Raw genomic sequence first — 18,142 nt, 5'->3', positions numbered from 1 at the left:
TTTTTTTTTTTTTTTTTTTTTTTTTTTTTTTTTTTTTTTTTTTTTTTACACATACTGACTTTCAAGCTAATTCCTGACTAAGCCATAATATAAGTGCTGTCCATGTCTTATATGCATTCATACAATGCTGACCAATCTATAAGCTAAACTTAAACATTTTTGTACCTACTCAGGTCATCATACGGCATTCTCCATCAACCATAGATGTGAATTCAGGAATGGATACTGGGGGACCCTTTAGTGCCTGGAAAGTTGTGTTATCTTACTTTTCGTAGGAGGCACAGGTGCAATAACTTTGCATCTACTTTGGAGAGAGTGACCCAGAACACCCTGGATTAACTATTCCTACATAGTTTTAAAATATGTCAGGCCCCTGAATCTCCACAGAGTTAATGTCCCACCCTCTGAAATGTGTGTGTCTTACCAAATCTTTTAGAATGCTAGTTATGTCATAGTCATAAGCCACATCTCTACCAAAAATACAAAAAATTAGTTGAGCATGGTGGTGCATGCCTGTGGTCCCAGCTACTCAGGAGACTGAAGTAGGAGGAGCACTTGAGCCTGGGAGTTAGAAGTTGTAGTGAGCTGAGATCGTGCCACTGTCTGGGCAACACAGTGAGACCCCATGTCAAAAAAAAAAAAAGAAAGAAGAGTTGACGTTAGTATAAAATTAAATGAATATAGTTGTTCATTCGCTGTTGCTGATCATTTTTCATTGAGCTAAAAAATTGTGCATTTATTAAATTAATGTTTAAATACCATGCCCTGGTGCCATTTTAATATGATCTAGCAAAAATACCTCATTTGGTTACTTTTTTGTAGTTCACGGTTATCTTCCAAGATTCATTCAATTTCTAAAGGAGTTTAACTAATGAATAAAATAGGGGAATATAGGTGCATTAGTCCATTTTTATGCTGCTGATAAAGACATACCCAAGACTGTAATTTACAAAAGAAAAAAGTTTAATGGACTCACAGTTCCACGTGACTGGGAAGGCCTCACAGTCATGGTGGACGGTGAAATGAGTATCTCACACAGTAGCAGATAAGAGAAGAGAGAGAGCTTGTGCAAGGAAACTCTAGTTTTTAAAACCGTCACATCTCATGAGACTTACTCACTATCATGAGAACAGCAAGGGGAAGAACCACCCCCACGTTTCAGTTACTTCCCACCAGTTTCTACTACGACACGTGGGAATTATGGGAGTTAAATTCAAGATGAGATTTGGGTGGGGACACAGCCAAACCATATCACTAGGGGACTGAAGATTACCTCTGCTTCCTTTAGGTCTGTAAGATGACACAAGTCTTCCTATGACCCTAGAAAGAGATATGAGTTTTTATATACAGATTTATATAAACTAGGTATTACTCTATATATATATACACACACACACACACCACACACACACACGCACACATACACACACACTAGACCTGGAGAAAGACCTCTAGTTAAAGAGGTTTTCTGTTTGCTTTTCCTACATTGATGCCTCTTATCTTTCAAGATCCAGGACAGAATATGAAGGCTGTGCAAACTGCCAACTAGGTCTATTCCAGTTCTATCTTCAGGGATCAGGGAAATGACCACAAGTTTGATTCAGGGACTAGCTTTTAGCTTAACATCAAACCTTAACAAAGATTTTGATTTATTACTTGGTTTATATGTGCTCCTACATAAAAGAAGGGCCATGATGACACTTTAGGTCTCTAAATATCAGTGACAATTGGGTACTTCTACACAACAGTTCTAACAATGTTCAGGTATTCTCCTTACCCTGGTGCAGAATTACTCATATGAATTATTATAGAGTTCTTTGGGGAATTACTGACAGATTCATTCTCACATAAAATTGACTTGGGATTGCAAAGTCTTTTCATCCTAGAGTTGCAGCCACCTCTTTAGTCAATGAATGCTGGATCTGAAAACATTCTCTAATCTGAAAACTAAGCAAGGGATTATGAACCTATATTGGGGTGATTGCCCTCAGACTTCTGGTTGCATATTTTTGTTTTTTTCCTGTGGTGTATCTACACATTTATTTACTACTAGGGCTGCTGTGTTCTATTAATCATCATCACTCTTTGTAAGCCAAGTATTCTTGGTCACTACTTCAACCTCAATGTTTTTAACAATAATTATAATCCGGCTTCTGACAGTTAAGTGATCTGGCCTCTATTGTTTTGAGTTACTGTAATCTTTATTTCTATCTGACAAGGTCTATAAAATCCACTGTTACAATCAGCCTTCAGAAGAAAATCATCACTAAATTATTTAGGGATACTGGTGTGCCTTGCACAATTACATGCATCATCGGCTAGGTGTAGGGTATGCCATCTCATCTTTTCCTTGGAACATAATCATCTGGTGGGTCTTCCAACCATACATAATGTATCTATTCCAGTACACTCATTTTCCAAAGTCTTATCATTTCTCCACAACTGTTCTAGCATTCTAACGTCACTTAGATGAGGCATTGCTATTTTCATGTTTAGGGTACTCATTTGATTAGTGACTTTGTAGCATCTACTTGATCTGGGGCTAGTGACACACCAAGGCTACACGCCCTTCTCAGGAGTCATCCATGACTTTATAATTTCAGCTCCATTTTAGGAATCAGCAATTATACTAATACAAAATTCCTATATAGAGAAAGATTCTATGAACATTTATATTAATTTAAATATATAGAATACTTATACATATAAATATATGTGGTGATATATCTGTGTGTGTCATGTGTACATACAATTATTGGTGTGTACATGCATGTGTATATGTATATATAAGCATGTGCATATGTTTATATATGTTTATATATAGATATATACACACATATATACACACACAGACACACACGGAGAGAGTAAAAACTTTTCCAAAAAAAAAATTGTGCTAATTTTAACTTCGATATATTAATTTCTGAAAGTAAAATTGTAAGATATATGCCCAGCAGTGGGCGTGTAATTTTGTTATTTTTCTTTGTTCTTTTTTTTAAAATAAACTACTCTATTAACAAAACAGTGTTCTGTTAAAACAGGAATACTGAATATTTATTTGCCTGTGAAAGTGTGAATTGAGAGCAATGAATAGAAACTATCTATTTAGTCACAAACATTTTTAAGTCAAACTTCTCCGAGGAAAAATGAAGTGCTTGGCACATAAGAAATCCATCATATAAATATAGTTTTGATACAAGTTGGAGCAGAGAAATTATTGTGCTGTTGTAAGAAAGATTACTATCCAGTAAAACTTGAATGAAATGTGAAACTACAAAGCAACAGAATACAAATATGTAAGAATATCCTTACCATATTGTTCAACATATTACGCAGGAAAAAAAGTCTCTACACCAAAAAGTAAACCATGGTTGGTGGATTTGAGGTATAGGAGCTGGAAAAGTTACAAAGTCTTAAAAGGATAAAGAAGCTTCGTTAATAAGAAAAAGTCTGAAGCACCCAAGTTCAGCTCTAGGTCAGGTTATTTGACAAATTTCAAGACAGCAATGACTCTCATGTTTGTAGCTAAGAATTTTAAGCCCAGCAGGCTTTACACATTAAACATACACTTTAAACACAGAAATAGAATACAAGTTTTTCTAAAACAAGTGAGTAATGAGAAATATGTAAACATGAAAATACATAGAGATTCACAGAACATTTCTTTACCAATTATAAAAAGAAAAGTATAGACAGAATCCTGGTTTACTGGTACATTTTGGCAGTCAAAACAGTTCCTGAAGATTAGACAGGTAGTCCTCTTTTCAGGTTTTCTTTGAGTTGTGTATTTCCCATAGAATCTTTTTGCCTTTCTGTTGAATTAACCTTTTTTTTTTTTTTTTCTTTAAATGGAGTTTCACTCTTGTTGCCCAGGTTGGAATGCTATGGTGTGATCTCAGCTCACTGCACCCTCTGCCTCCTGGGTTCAAGCAATTCTCCTGCCTCAGCCTCCTGAGTAGCTGGGATTACAGGCCACTGCCACAACACCTGGCTAATTATTTTTGTATTTTAAGTAGAGGCCGGGTTTCATCATGTTGACCAGGCTGGTCTCGAACTCCTGACTTCAGGTGATCCACCCGCCTTGGCCTCCCAAAGTGCTGGGATTACAGGTGTGAGCCATAGCGCCTGGCCTAGCATTCTTTTCATTAATATACTTGATATCTGAATCATCTTTGTAAGGACATTTCCAACTATCTTTGTCTCATTTTTCAATTTGCTTTTCTCAAGTCTATAATCATCCTATCAAATTCCTCTGTTGAAGGCACAGGCATTCCGTGAAGAAGGTTGTTGAAAGTTGAGTACAACTTTTCATATTTTCTCTTAGTGTTTCATATGTTTCTACATCAAGTTTCATTTGTTCGGTCAACCAATGAGCTTCAGAGGTAGGATGCGAAACTGAAACTACTTTTTCTTGCAAGCTACGGTAGATAGTGAAAGGAAGGTGACAATTGCTACTGAAAATTCACCTTAGCCCCTCGTTTACCCCAGAAGTAGTCACAGTTATAGGTGCTTGCCTATCCCATGCTCTACCCCACAGCCAAAGTGCAATTATGGGGGCAAAAATAGGGGACAGCAGACTAATCCTCTAGCGGTATTCCATAAAGTGCTTTTTCAAAAAGCAAATAAACTTGGAAGAAAGTAAGTTAAAACATTTGGCCAAAGTGCTATTTAAAAATATACAATACAAAATGGTAAGGAAAAAAGCCAAATTGAAATTTAAAACATATTTTGACTGTAACTACAAAATTAGAACATGTGGCTTCAGAAGGAATTATGGTAAATATGGGACAGAAAACCTGAAGTCAGAACTATCCCGTAAGAATTGGTTATATATATGTACCATGGAACATGAATAAAAACATACTGGGATTGGGATCTGTAAATCAGGCACAAAAGTAGGAAGCTCTAATTCAATGAACGATGAACTGATAATTAAATATGGTAATAGAAGAGCTTATTAATAAGGTATATTCAGTGTGCTGTGAACGAAGAGATTGTAACATTATGATACATGTGTATATAATGTATGTAATTGCAGAATGAGGCAGATCTATACTTGTTTGAAAAGATGCTCATATTATGCCTATATAAAGAGACGTTTGTAGCAGGGCTTGGTGGTGCACGCCTATAGCCCTCTTGTTTCAGCCTGGGAGTTTGAGGCTGACGCGAGCTATGATCATGTCGTGGCACTCCAGCCTGGGTGACAGAGTGAGACCTCATCTCCAAAGAAAATATTTTAGACAGTTTTAACAATCTTTAAAAGGCACCCATTTTCTTCAGTTGATAACGTAAAAATGACTGTATGGACATGATTAAATTCCTAGCACCTTCTGTTTTTCGACAATGGATTAAATGGTTGGTATCAATGGCTGGTATTATTGCTTATAAAAGTGTCTTGCACTTGATGGAGCATATGTTGAGAAATAAAGTTTATTATCTTTTAATTCCATTTTCCACAGACATTTGAAATCCTCTTATAAAATATCATATTATTTATTGTATTAAATGTTAAAATTATATTTTACATACAGTGGGTTAAATAATTTGAACTATTTCTTTTAACCATTTTTTAAATGAAAAGGAAAACCTGCTGCTTTAATAACTGCATATCCTATAACATTAGACAGATTTTAATTCAAATTAAAATTACATTTTTCTGGTTGCTATCGCTGCATAATAAACTACTCGAAATTAGTAGCACAAAATAGCAGTTTTACTCATCTCAACATTTTGTTGATCAAAAGTTTAGACATAATACAGCAGAGGAGACTTATCTTTTCTGCATAATGTTTGTGATCTCACCTGGAAAGACTCAATTGCAGAGATTGACTCAAATATCTGATGATAACTCCAAAGGTTTGAGTGGGGCTGGAAAAAGTGAGGATGAGGAATTCAATTTCCAGATAGATGATTTGCTCTCACATCTCTCGGGGCTGACAGAACTCAGCAATTGGAGTGTGTTGACTTCCAAGTGGGTTGTTTACATCATCATGACCGGGTTTCAGGAGGAAGCCTTCTGTGAGAGTGATCATTCCACGAGAATCCAGGAGAAGATGCATAGTCTTTTCTGACCTATACTTGGGTGGCAGTTGTCATAAATTCTGCCATATTTTATTACCTAAAACATCCGTAACATTGTCCAGATGAAGAGGAGAGGATACAGACTCTACCTCTCAAGGGAAATCTGTAAAAGATTTTTGTACCATTTTTTTAAACTGCCACCTTCAGAGAGAAAATAATATGGACCAATATTAGTGATTTTTAAGAATTAATCCAGATGAATCAAACCATAATAAGATTGGTTTATTATTGAATATTATAAGAAAATATATTATTTTCATTTGATGAATTACTTGGATATAAAGTTTAAAAAGTCAATTTTTTTTAATATCAACACAATATAATGATTTCATGACTTCAGATAGTGCTTCAAATAAATAGCTTGGCATAATATTGTGACATTACAAAAGCATAGGAGTTATCAACTTCCATCAATTCTGTATGTAAAAGATCTTATTGTATCATATTAAATGAATATACTTTTTATTGTATATTGTTTAGTTTTAAATACTCCTACTGATACCAGCCACTCCATAACAAAGATAAGCCGAAATTCAATACCATCTCCAAAATGATATGACTAGCTTTTCTAGATCTCTGGACCCAGTCTTAAAAGGGAAGGAGACAATAGAATGAGACAGAATTGAACTTCATGTGGAATGAGTGTTCAGCTGTAAGCAGTTGCTTGAAACTTGAAAAGAGTTCAATAGCATGCATTAGCAAGTTTAGGTTGCTACACTGCCTTCCTACAAACACTTTCCCACATGCTTACTACATACTACATAGAATGGTAGCAGTTCATGAGAAGCAGGAAGAAATGTTTTCATAATATAAAATTTTATTTTCTTTGCATTTCAGAATCATAATGTCTAAAATAGTCACTCTACTACATTTCAGACACTCTAAAATTTTCAGAGATGATTTATACCCATGGCTTAAATTTATCTAATTTTGGTGACTTATTAACCAGTTTATAAGAAAAAAAATGTACTTCTAAAAGAGGCTTTAAATCATTTCTATTTTCTATAGGTAAAGCAGACTTCACGTAAAGAAATGCTTTAGTAAACTTTTTTTAATGGACTATTAATTATGTGAAGATACACCCATTTGTATTTGGAATTTGGAAGCAATGGACTGAGACAATGATAAAGTAAAATACTGTTAATAATTTTTTAAATGGATGCTATATTGGCTGTGTGCTGGGTGTGATAAAACCTCAGAGTGGCATCAAATGTCCTGAAAATTGACATTGATCTTACAAAAAGGTCTTTGAACCCTTAAGACTTCCACCAGTTTTACGTTATTTTGGCTACAGAGGTAAGAACACTTTGTTAAATCACTTACAGAACGAGCCTCCCTATCATCTAACTGAATGGGTGGAATGTAGTTTCACATTTTATTCCATCACTATGTCAAAAGCTGACCCATTGGGTCTTCAATCAATATGTGTTGTAGCACTTTTTAAAAAGTAAACCTACATCTTTTCGTTGTGCCAAAAGAGTTGCTTGCTTTTGCATAATTTAGAGCTATCTAAATCAAAGTTAATTCTTGGTGATAATGCCTCTTTCTAGATTAGTAAAAGTAAATATTTTAAAGCATATGTAAATATGATTTATGCAGAACATTAAATATTTATATATGCCATATATTGTTTAAAAATCTACCACGTTGCTATCCATGTGTTATGAATGTGCATAGATTATGTATGTAATTATCTTCAAACTGGCTCATGGAAAGTTACCAGAAATCAAAATCTAGTATTAAAATTAGGAAACGGGAAGCATAGTTCAGATTTCCAACATTATAGGTTTATATTTTTTTAATTCGAGTAAATCAGTATTCACAGCCAAAAAGTATGATTGAATTATTAAAATATAAACATAGTCTTGTGAAAATAACTTGTTCTAATATTTGGTTTTGTGATTTTTATGTGTTAGATGTTATTTAGCATCTTTAAAGTTTATCTTTTTATATGAAAGAGTAAAATAATGAGAAAACTGCTTTAAATTTCAGGCAAGACAGATAATAATCAATCATCAAAGAATATAAAAGGATATTGATTTGAAATAAGTATTTCTGCTATTAACAAGATATTCATAACTCAAATCATTACATTAAGACTATCCTGCACAGAAATTTATACTATATACTTTAATAACTTGAAGAAAACATTCTATTGACAATGTGGTATAGTACAAGGTAATGATGAATGAAAGAGAAAGATAAAAACAAAGCTTTAAAAAATAAAATGTAAATAAATGTTTTAAAATATGTAGAAACATACAAGATTGGTTATTAAAGTTGCCTCGTTTTTTTGTTTGTTTTGCTATTTCCTGTGATACATTTTTTTCTACTTGATATCATAAGTTATTACATGTATATATTATACTGTTATACTTCAAATAATCTACTGACTTGTGGTATAAATACAATGTTTTCTTATAAATTTATTTTTTGCTTGTTGCAGAATGTCTTTTATGTTCACATATTTGATTTGTGTGTGTGTCTATATACATGCCAGTTTATTTTTTAATGTTTTTAAAATCATTGTGGATATAAAATAGTTGTATGTATTTATGAGGCACAAATATAGGCATGAAATGTGTAATGATCAGTTTATGTGTTCTCAATATATTTTATTCACGTTAGTTTTTGTTTCTTCCAGCAGTTGGAGTATAAAGAACTGCCTGTTCTGCTTTTGTTTGTTCGAGTTTTTCCTTTGTTCATTCATTTAGTAAATGTTCATCTGTGTGGTGGCTATCCATTAAATGCTTGGAGATGTGCAGAACCATCTAATAAGTTTCCAGTTCTCATTCTGTGGATTAGAGGAGAATTTCTCTGATCAGCAGACCCTCATTTTCACTCACAACCTCAAAAGTGGAAAGGACTAAATATATATGGTATTTCTATTTCTAATTTTTTGAGGAATCTCCATGCTGTTTTCTATGGTTATTGCACCATTTTGCATTCCCAACAGCAGCATACAAGGTTCCATTTTCTCCACATCCTTGCTAGCATTTGTTAAGTCTCTCTCTGTCTCTCTCTGTCTCTCTGTGTCTCTCTCTCTCTCTCTCTCTCTATCTCTCACTGTGTGTGTGTGTGTGTCTGAAAACAGCAATCTTAGTAGGTGTGAGTCACTCATTATAGTTTTTATTTGCATTTATGCGATAATGAATGATGTTGAGCACCTATTCATCTATTCATATACCTGTTGGCCATTTGTGTGTTTTCTTTGGAGAATGTCTGTTCAAATCCTTTGCACATTTTAAAATTGATATATTATTATTACCTTACTATTAAGTTGTATGAGTTCCTTATATATTTTGGACATTAATCCCTTAGAAGACATATGTACAAATAATTTATTCCACTCCACAGGTGGCTTTTTCACTTTGTTGATTGCTTCCCTTGCTGTGCAGGCTTTTTATTCTGATGTGGTTCAACATCTATTTTTGCTCTTCTTGCCTACACTTTTGATGTTATATCCAAAAAATCTTTGCTAAGACCCAAAATAAGATTGTTTCCCTATGTCTTTTTTCCTATAAAAGTTTTGCCACTTCAGGTTTTATGGTTAAGCCTTTAATCTATTTTGAGTTGATTTTTGCTTATGGTATAAGGTAAAGATACAATTTTATTATTTTGTATGTGAATATCCATCTTTCCTGACACTATTTGTTGCAGAAGCTGTCCTTTTCCCTTTGTGTGTTCTTGGCACCCTAGTCAGTTTTTCTTTATTGTATACACATGGATTTATTTCTGGGCTCTCTATTCTCTCCCACTGGTCTATATGTCTGTATTGATGGATACATAAATATGATTTAGGTTTACATTAAATATTCATATATGCTATATATTGCTTAAATATATTATGCTGATATCAATATGCTATGGCTGTGCATTAATTATATATTATGTAATTATTTTAATAACTAGCCTATCGAAAATTACCAAAAATTAAAACCCTGAATTACAATTAAGGAAAAGAAAGCATTGTGCAGAATTCCAAAGCATGGTACAGAAATAATTGCATTTTCTAATGATCAGTGACGTTGAGCTTTTAAAATATATTTCATGGTTGCATAAATGTCTTCTTTTGAGAAGTATCTGTTCATATTCTTTGCCCAGTTTTTGATGGGATTGTTTGTTTATTTTCTTGTAAATTTGTTTAAGTTCCTTGTAAATTCTCGATATTAGACCTTTGTCAGATGGGTAGATTGCAAAATTTTTCTCCCATTCTGTAGGTTGCCTGTTTACTGATGCTGGTTTCTTTTCTGATGCAGAAGCTTTTTAGTTTAATTAGATCCCATTTGTCAATTTTGGCTTCTGTTGCCATTGCTTTTAGCATTTTCATCAATGAAGTCTTTGCCCATGCCTATATCCTGAATGGTATTGCCTTGGTTTTCTTCTGAGGTTTTTATGATTTTGTGTTTTACATTTAGGTCTTAAATCCACCTTGAGTTAATTTTTGTATAAGGTGCAATGAAGGGGTCCAGTTTCAGTTTTCTGTATGTGGCTAGTCCGTTTTCCCAGCACCGGTTATTGAGTAGGAGATCCTTTCCCCATTGCTCGTTTTTGTCAGGTTTGTCAAAGATCAGATGGTTGCAGATGTGTGGTGTTCTTTCTGAGGTCTCTGTTCTGTCCCATTGTTCTTTATGTCTGCTTTGGTACCAACATTAAGTGTCTGTTTCAACATTTAATGGATCAATAAATAAAAATAAAACAAAAATATGAACAGACTAAGTACATCTCTTAAGACCTCCTGATTTTCACATGCTTTGCACGTTACTTGGCTATTTGCCTCTGTAATGACCAAGCGCAAGAAATATAGGTAACATTTGGATGAAAATTGAGAATGGAAGCCATAGAGGTGGATACTACCTGCCATCTTTCCAGAAACTACACTTAGTAGATTAAGTTAATTATTGTTTATCATTTATGTTGATTTTGTGGTATGTATAGTTAATTCTATCCATAACATTTGAGTAGAACATATATTAACAGTTTTAAAAATGGCAACAGAATAATACAAACATGAATTAAATGTGTATATTACCTTCAAAAGCCTGGATCCCAGTAGGATAGATATAAATAATTTTACAAGGTAAAGATCCCAAACATGAAATAAAATAAATTTTTATAAAATATGCTAAGAAGTGAGTGTGTTTGTGTGTATGTGTGTGTATATATATATACACATACATATATATACATCATTGTATATATGTATACATTGTAATGTGTATATATACATTACACACACATATATATAAAATCAACTTGAGCAACAAGAATTGTATTCTGGAAAAAGATGAACCTTCATTTTAGAGTGTATATAGAAAGATGAGAAGGACATCAATGTGTGTAGGGCATGACCCAGGTAGAATATAAAAGCCTTCCATTCAAAGGAAACAGTTGCTCAATAAAGGAGAAAATTTAAAAATGATAAAGAAACAACAATTGCACAGAATATCAAATGACACAGGCTGACTTTGAGAAAAACTGCGGAGGAATGTCAGTTGATAAGCTTACAAATGCCTAAGAATTATATCTGGAAATGAGTGATCATTTACCAAATAACAGATACCAGTCACCAGGTTATTTACATGCATCAACTCAATCTATCCCTCACTCCAGCTGAAGGAGATTGCAGGCTTTTTTTATTTCCATTTTGCGGAACAGTAAACTGAGGTGTAAAGGGTCTAACTTACAAATTGTTGGTATGAATCCATGTAACTACAAAGTCTGCCAGGTAATTTTAAGAAGTTAAATACATAAGGAAACAAGTTTAATTGTATTCCTCATCTAAGAATACATATGATAAAATATCACGATATAATTAAAAATTGGGTCAGGCATAGTAACTCACACCTGTAATCTGAGCATTTTGGAAGACCAAAGCAGAAGGATCACTTGAGTCCGGGGATTTGAGACTATCCTGGGCAACACAACAAGACCTCATCTCTACAAAAATATAAAAAATTATCCAGGCATTGTGACACATGCCTGTAGTCCCAGTTACTTGGGAGGCTGAGATGGGAGGGTTGCTTGAGTCCAGGAGGGTGAGGCTGCAGTGAGTTGTGATCGTGCCACTGCATTCAGCCTGGGCAACGGAGTTAGACCTTGTCTCAAATAATAATAATAATAATAATAATAACAAATTATAGGCTAAGTCATTAAACTCACATTAAAAGTTTTCACACTATTATTATTTTGTAGTAACAGTAAATAAATCACAAACATTAAAATTCCCAGTACACTGTAAATAGTAGTTATTTTTGTTAAATATACTGCCGCTATTTTTCTGGTGAACAAAATGAAAACATATAGCACTATAAACATTTGCTAACCAACTAATTAAACAGTTTATTTATGTAACCCAAGAGTATCTGAATGGTTTGGAGAATCATAAGCATTCTATTTCATAAATTACTGTTAGGCAGTTTATTCTATAGAAACAATTTCAAATAAGAAACATCCCCGGTACTTGAGATTTTGTTGAAACTACCTAATATTATGTAATATGAATAATCTGTTTACGTTATACTGATTAATAATAAAAGTTTCCTGAGATTGCAGTATTTATAACTCTATTGAAACTTACAGTGTTTTTCTGGCTTGCTGTGGAATGCTATATTAATTAAAATTCTACTTAATTTTATCCCAGTGAGATCAGTAAATTTTAAGATAAGGAGGAGTCACACCATTCTCAAAGATACATTTAGCTAATTTCTAACTTTTATATTTGTATCTTAGAAGGTATTGTAATTTTATAAGGTATCTCTGAGAAGTGACAACATATTTTCACGGGTTGCCAAGTTTTTCTCCACATTTTTTATAGTTTGGGAAAATATTATAATTTCAGAATTCTGTAGGTAGTATATAAGAACATAAGCTAAAGCATTTTCTGATTATAGAAATAACACAGGCAGTAGAATTAAGATTTTGAATAATGTAAGAAATAATTTGCAAAAATAAAACACATTTTAACAAGATTGCTGGCAGTTATATTATTAGTAAAAAATTGAATGTATATTATCACATTTTATAGTTTGCAAAATTATAAACATGAGAAAAATTGAATTGCTTTACTTTTATACTTTTGTTTCTATTTTGAAGATTATGTTACTGGGAAGACTTGACATCTCTTAACATCAGGATCACTCAGTATTGGTTTCAACAGTCTTTGATTTTGTTTTAATAGTTGTTTTGTAGGCATTTCTTAACCTCAAAAGTATTTGCTATAAATTTTTTATAATATTAAATATAGTTATATATATTATGTGGTTCTCTCCACATTTATATCTTTCTAGTTTATATTATAGTTCTTGGTCTGTATTAAAATATTAATTTTCCTGTACTAGATTAAAAAATATAAATAATTTCCTTCAAACATTCATTTTCTGAAAAACTCACATTAAGGTGATGTACTACTATATTTTAAGAATTGCAATGGTTATTGAAATTTATGTGAGGAATGCCTTTAACCATTGACATTTACTACTAAACAGCCTTTACTCTATACTCACTATAATCAAAAACATACTCTATGTTGAGAAATTATAACATTATTGTTATACACATTCTGTTAAGAAATTATAACATTATTTTTATAATTTGATATATGTAGTACAATGAGCTAATCATATAGAAGAAATGGCTGATGGCTTTGTTTACAAACGTATATATTTAAATTGCAAGTCAGAAAAGCGATCTGAGGTGGTCCCATTATAAAGAGAAAATAAACACGGATATGAGTCTGGTGGGTATTGGAAGGTTAGTGGGTTAAGCAAGACTGACAAGCTGGAGAATGGGAGAGACGTCAATGTTTTCTAGCTATTTCACCCTCAACAAAGAATGAGAACGTCTAGGAGGGAGCAGACCATGGCATGGACAAATATAATTTGCAACTGGAAAATGTTACACGAAAAACTAAAATGCATTCATTTTAGTCAAGAAATCTTAATTTGTATCTAAATATGCTTCTTTGATTTCAAGATGGTCACACATCAACTGAGATTAAAAAAAAAAAAAAAAAGCAGAAATACTGGGAGCTTCTGTGTAATAAGAAGTGAGAATGGCCTGATGCTTGGAGGGAGATAAGATTTTCAAGATACTTGGAGAACAGAGAGGGATGGCTTGGTAAGGAACAGAAATCTAGGCCCACTCTTAGGTTCAGTGGCTGTGAAGCCACCTGACAACTGACAATTAAGGCCTAAATTTGAGAGACGCAATAAATGTGTCAATGAACAAGCATGTTGTGTAGGAGTTAAATGCTGACAGTTGACTTGTCCACCTCAGCTGAACCAGTCACTTACCAATACACCAGAGACCTACCATTATTTTTTTCCAGAGGATCCTCATCTTAGGAAATCCCTAAGGGTTAGTGTGCACATAAATTGATCACATTTGGGATGTCTACACCAAAACTATCTGAAGCATATTTGACTATATTTAGAAATATGAAAAGTGTGATCTTTTACCTTACCTTAGTGGAGGAACTGAAACCTACCCCAAAATACAAATGTTCAATGATTAAATCTATTTTTTAAAAAAATTCTAAACGGTTATTTAACACTAGGTAAATTGGAAGACGTACTTCACCTTACTCTTTACAGTTTTATGTACATATCAACTTTTTTTTTTTTTTTTTTTTTTTGAGACAGAGTCTAACGTGTCACCTAGGCTGGAGTGTAGTGGCCTGATCTTGGCTCATTGTAACCCCTGCCTCACAGGTTCAACTGATTCTCCTGCCTCAACCTCCTGAGTAGCTGGGATTACAGTTGCCCGCCACCATGCGCAGTGACTCACGTCTGTAATTCCAGCACTTTGGGAAGCTGAGGCAGGCAGCTCACCTGAGGTCAGGAGTTGAGATCAGCCTGACCAACATGGTGAAACCCCATCTCTACTAAAAATATATATCAACTTTAATGATACCTTCTTATGTCCCTTCCACTGATACCTTGTTATCACAGCCCTTCTGTTCATTTACCACTACCAGAAACGTGATGCTGATGCTCCTACCACTCTTCCCCACTTTGTCCCAATGCCCTGTCATCAGATCTTTCCAGACGTTCTTTATAGTCTTTGGCCATGAACTTTATGAGCTTTCTTACTTGATAAAATATGTTCAGGCCAGGTGGGGTGGCTCGTGCCTGCAATATCAGCACTTTGGGAGGCTCAAGGAGGCAGATTGCTTGAGCCCAGAAGCTTGAGACAATTCTGGGCAATGTGACAAAACCCATCTCTACAAAAAATTAGCCAGGTGTGGTGGCCTGTACCTGTAGTCCCAGCTACTTGAGAGGCTGAGGTGGGAGGATTTTTTGAACTCAGGAGGTCGAAGCTGCCCTGAACAGGGATTGCACTAGGGCATTCCACCCTGGGTGACAGTGAGACACTGTCTCAGAAGTAAATAGATAAATAAATGAAAATTAAACTAAATAATAAATGTTCAAATTCCAGTAAATTAGTTATACTACTAAGATTTTATTGGCAAATAACAGTTTAAATTGTTAATTTCCAGAAGATGTTTATATTTAGGAGACAATCTTAGAATATAACATCTTAAATTTGCAAGTTTTATTATGATGGAAATGATAGATTTATTGCTTCTCTTAGCGCTTCCTTTCAACATCCAGGTGATTTTTAAAATTCAATGTGTATAATACCTACTTGTAATATAACACGTTTTGTTTAAAAAATTCAAAGGAATAAACTATGCAAAATAACATTTTGAACAACATAAAGATGGTGCCAATTTAGCCAAAGTCATCTCTAGATTGTATTTATAGAACATAATTTTATAGGTGAAACTTTCACAATAAATGTCAGATTCCATCTAAAAAAAAGAAAGAAAGAAAACGTTGTTTGAATCTCTTCTCATTTATCTCTTGTTTAATTTTTCTTAATTTCTACTTTATTTTATCATATTCATATTATTCCTTTTATGCTTTTTTTTCCTCAGTGCTGTATCCTGGTAAGAATATTCAGTATTTGGAGTTTTTTTAATATCTTGAAGATTTTATGTTCAGTTTTGAGAGATTTTATGAAAGGCAATATTTATAGACTATATATATCATATAATCTATTGCTAAGTGTTATGAAAATAAATGTATAAAGATCATATTGAAATTTAATCTTTAACTGAGTTAGGAAAAGAGCATAATATACCTTTTCAACATAATAAGCCTATTATGAAATCCGCAGAATTATATAATACTGTCAAATAACATTTAGTCATTTAGAGAGAAGTATTGCTTGCCTTTCACTAAAGTTGAAACATTGGTATATTCCTGAAATGAAAAATAAGGTTGAAATAGGAGGCATTCAAACTGGCATCCACCATAAATTGTTTTACTGATTACACTGCCATATGAAATAGATGCATCTGCATTTTCATTAACTACTACTGTTTATACGGAGGAGTTTAGTTTTCATATTTCCAATTTCAAATGATGACATTCTAAATAATACTATGTTTATGTAAATATTTGTGTTTTGTATTTGTATACAATACAAGATATTGTATAACTGTAGAAAAATATAATGGCCACTCTGAAAACATAATTCCATTATACAAATACAAATACCTCCTGTTTTTCTGTTTAAAGATACATTTTTTTTCCCTTGGTATGACTATCTACTGAGTGGCTTATTAACACCCTCTTCTAACTGCAATGTCCCTGCTGATAATTGTAACTGATGGGGCTGTTCCAAGGCATTATTATTTCTCAGATGTCTCTACCTTTCACCTGTCACTGATTGTGATTACTAGGCACCTAACTGGCCTAATCTATAGGCCAGATGATTGGTGTATGACACTGAACAACAAGCTATGGCCTCTAAGCCAAATATGGCCCACCACCTATTTTTATAGATAAGGTAATTTTTTTTATTTTGGTTTCAGGGATATATGTGCAGGTTTGTTTTATAGGTAAATTACATGCCACCAGGGTTTGGTGAACAGATTATTTTAGCATCCAGGTATAACAAGCATAGTACCCAGTGGACAGTTTTTTACCTTCACACTCTGCTCACCCTCCATTCTCAAGTAAGCTTCTGTGTCCATTGTTCCCTTCTTTGTGTCCATGTGTCCTCAATGTTTAGCTCCCATTTATAAGAGAGAACGTGTATTTGTTTTCTGTTCTGGCATTAGTTGGCTTAGGGTAATGATCATCCATATTGTTGCAAAGGACATGATCTTACTATTTTACGGCTGCATAGTATTCCGTGGTGTATATGTACCACATTTTCTTTATTCAGTCTACCATTGGTGGGCATCTAGGTTGATTCCAAGTCATTGCTATTGTGAATAGTGCTGTTATGAACTGTAAGTGTTCTTTATAGTAGAACAAGCTATATTCTTTTGGGTACATAACCAACAATTGGATTACTGGGTCAAATGGTTCTGTTTTAAGTTCTTTGAGAAATTGCCAAACTGCTTTCCACAGTGGCTAAACTAATATACATTCCCACTAGTAGTGAATAAGAATTCCCTTTTCTCTGCAGCCTTGCCAGCACCTGTTACTTTTTTGGCTCTTTAGTAATAGCCATTCTGACTGGTGTGTGGTGGTATCTCATTTGGTTTTGATTTGCATTTCTCTAATGATTAATAATGTTGAGAATTTTTTCATATGCTTGTTGACTGTGCTTAGGTATTCAGTAAAGTAATTTTGGAACAAAGCCATGGCCATTTATTTACGTATTATCTATGACTTCTTTCAGGTTAACATGGTAGGCTGAGTAGAGACTTTATGGAACAAAAAACCTAAAATATTTACTCCGTGACCTTTTACAGAAAAAAAAAATCATTTATTTTATTGTTGTCTTAGTAAAATTTTGGTCAAGTTTTGTCACTACCAATGAACTATCTTTATCTCTAGTAATAGTTCCCATTGTAAAATCTACTTTGTCTGATATTGATATAGCCACTCTTCTTTTCACTTGGTACTTGTTGAAATGGTGTATTTATTTTACTCTTTAACTTACCTATCTTCTAAAATATAAAATGGACTTCTTTTGATGATCACATAGTTGAATCTTGCCTTTTTGTCCAACTTGATAAGTTTTGACTTTAATTGATATA

The sequence above is a fragment of the Rhinopithecus bieti genome, unplaced genomic scaffold (genome assembly GCF_001698545.2).
Source record: "Rhinopithecus bieti isolate Rb0 unplaced genomic scaffold, ASM169854v2 scaffold_18644, whole genome shotgun sequence".
In the NCBI taxonomy this organism is placed as follows: Eukaryota; Metazoa; Chordata; class Mammalia; order Primates; family Cercopithecidae; genus Rhinopithecus; species Rhinopithecus bieti.
The sequence above is the reverse complement of the archived record's forward strand: the minus strand, read 5'-3'. Positions refer to the sequence as shown.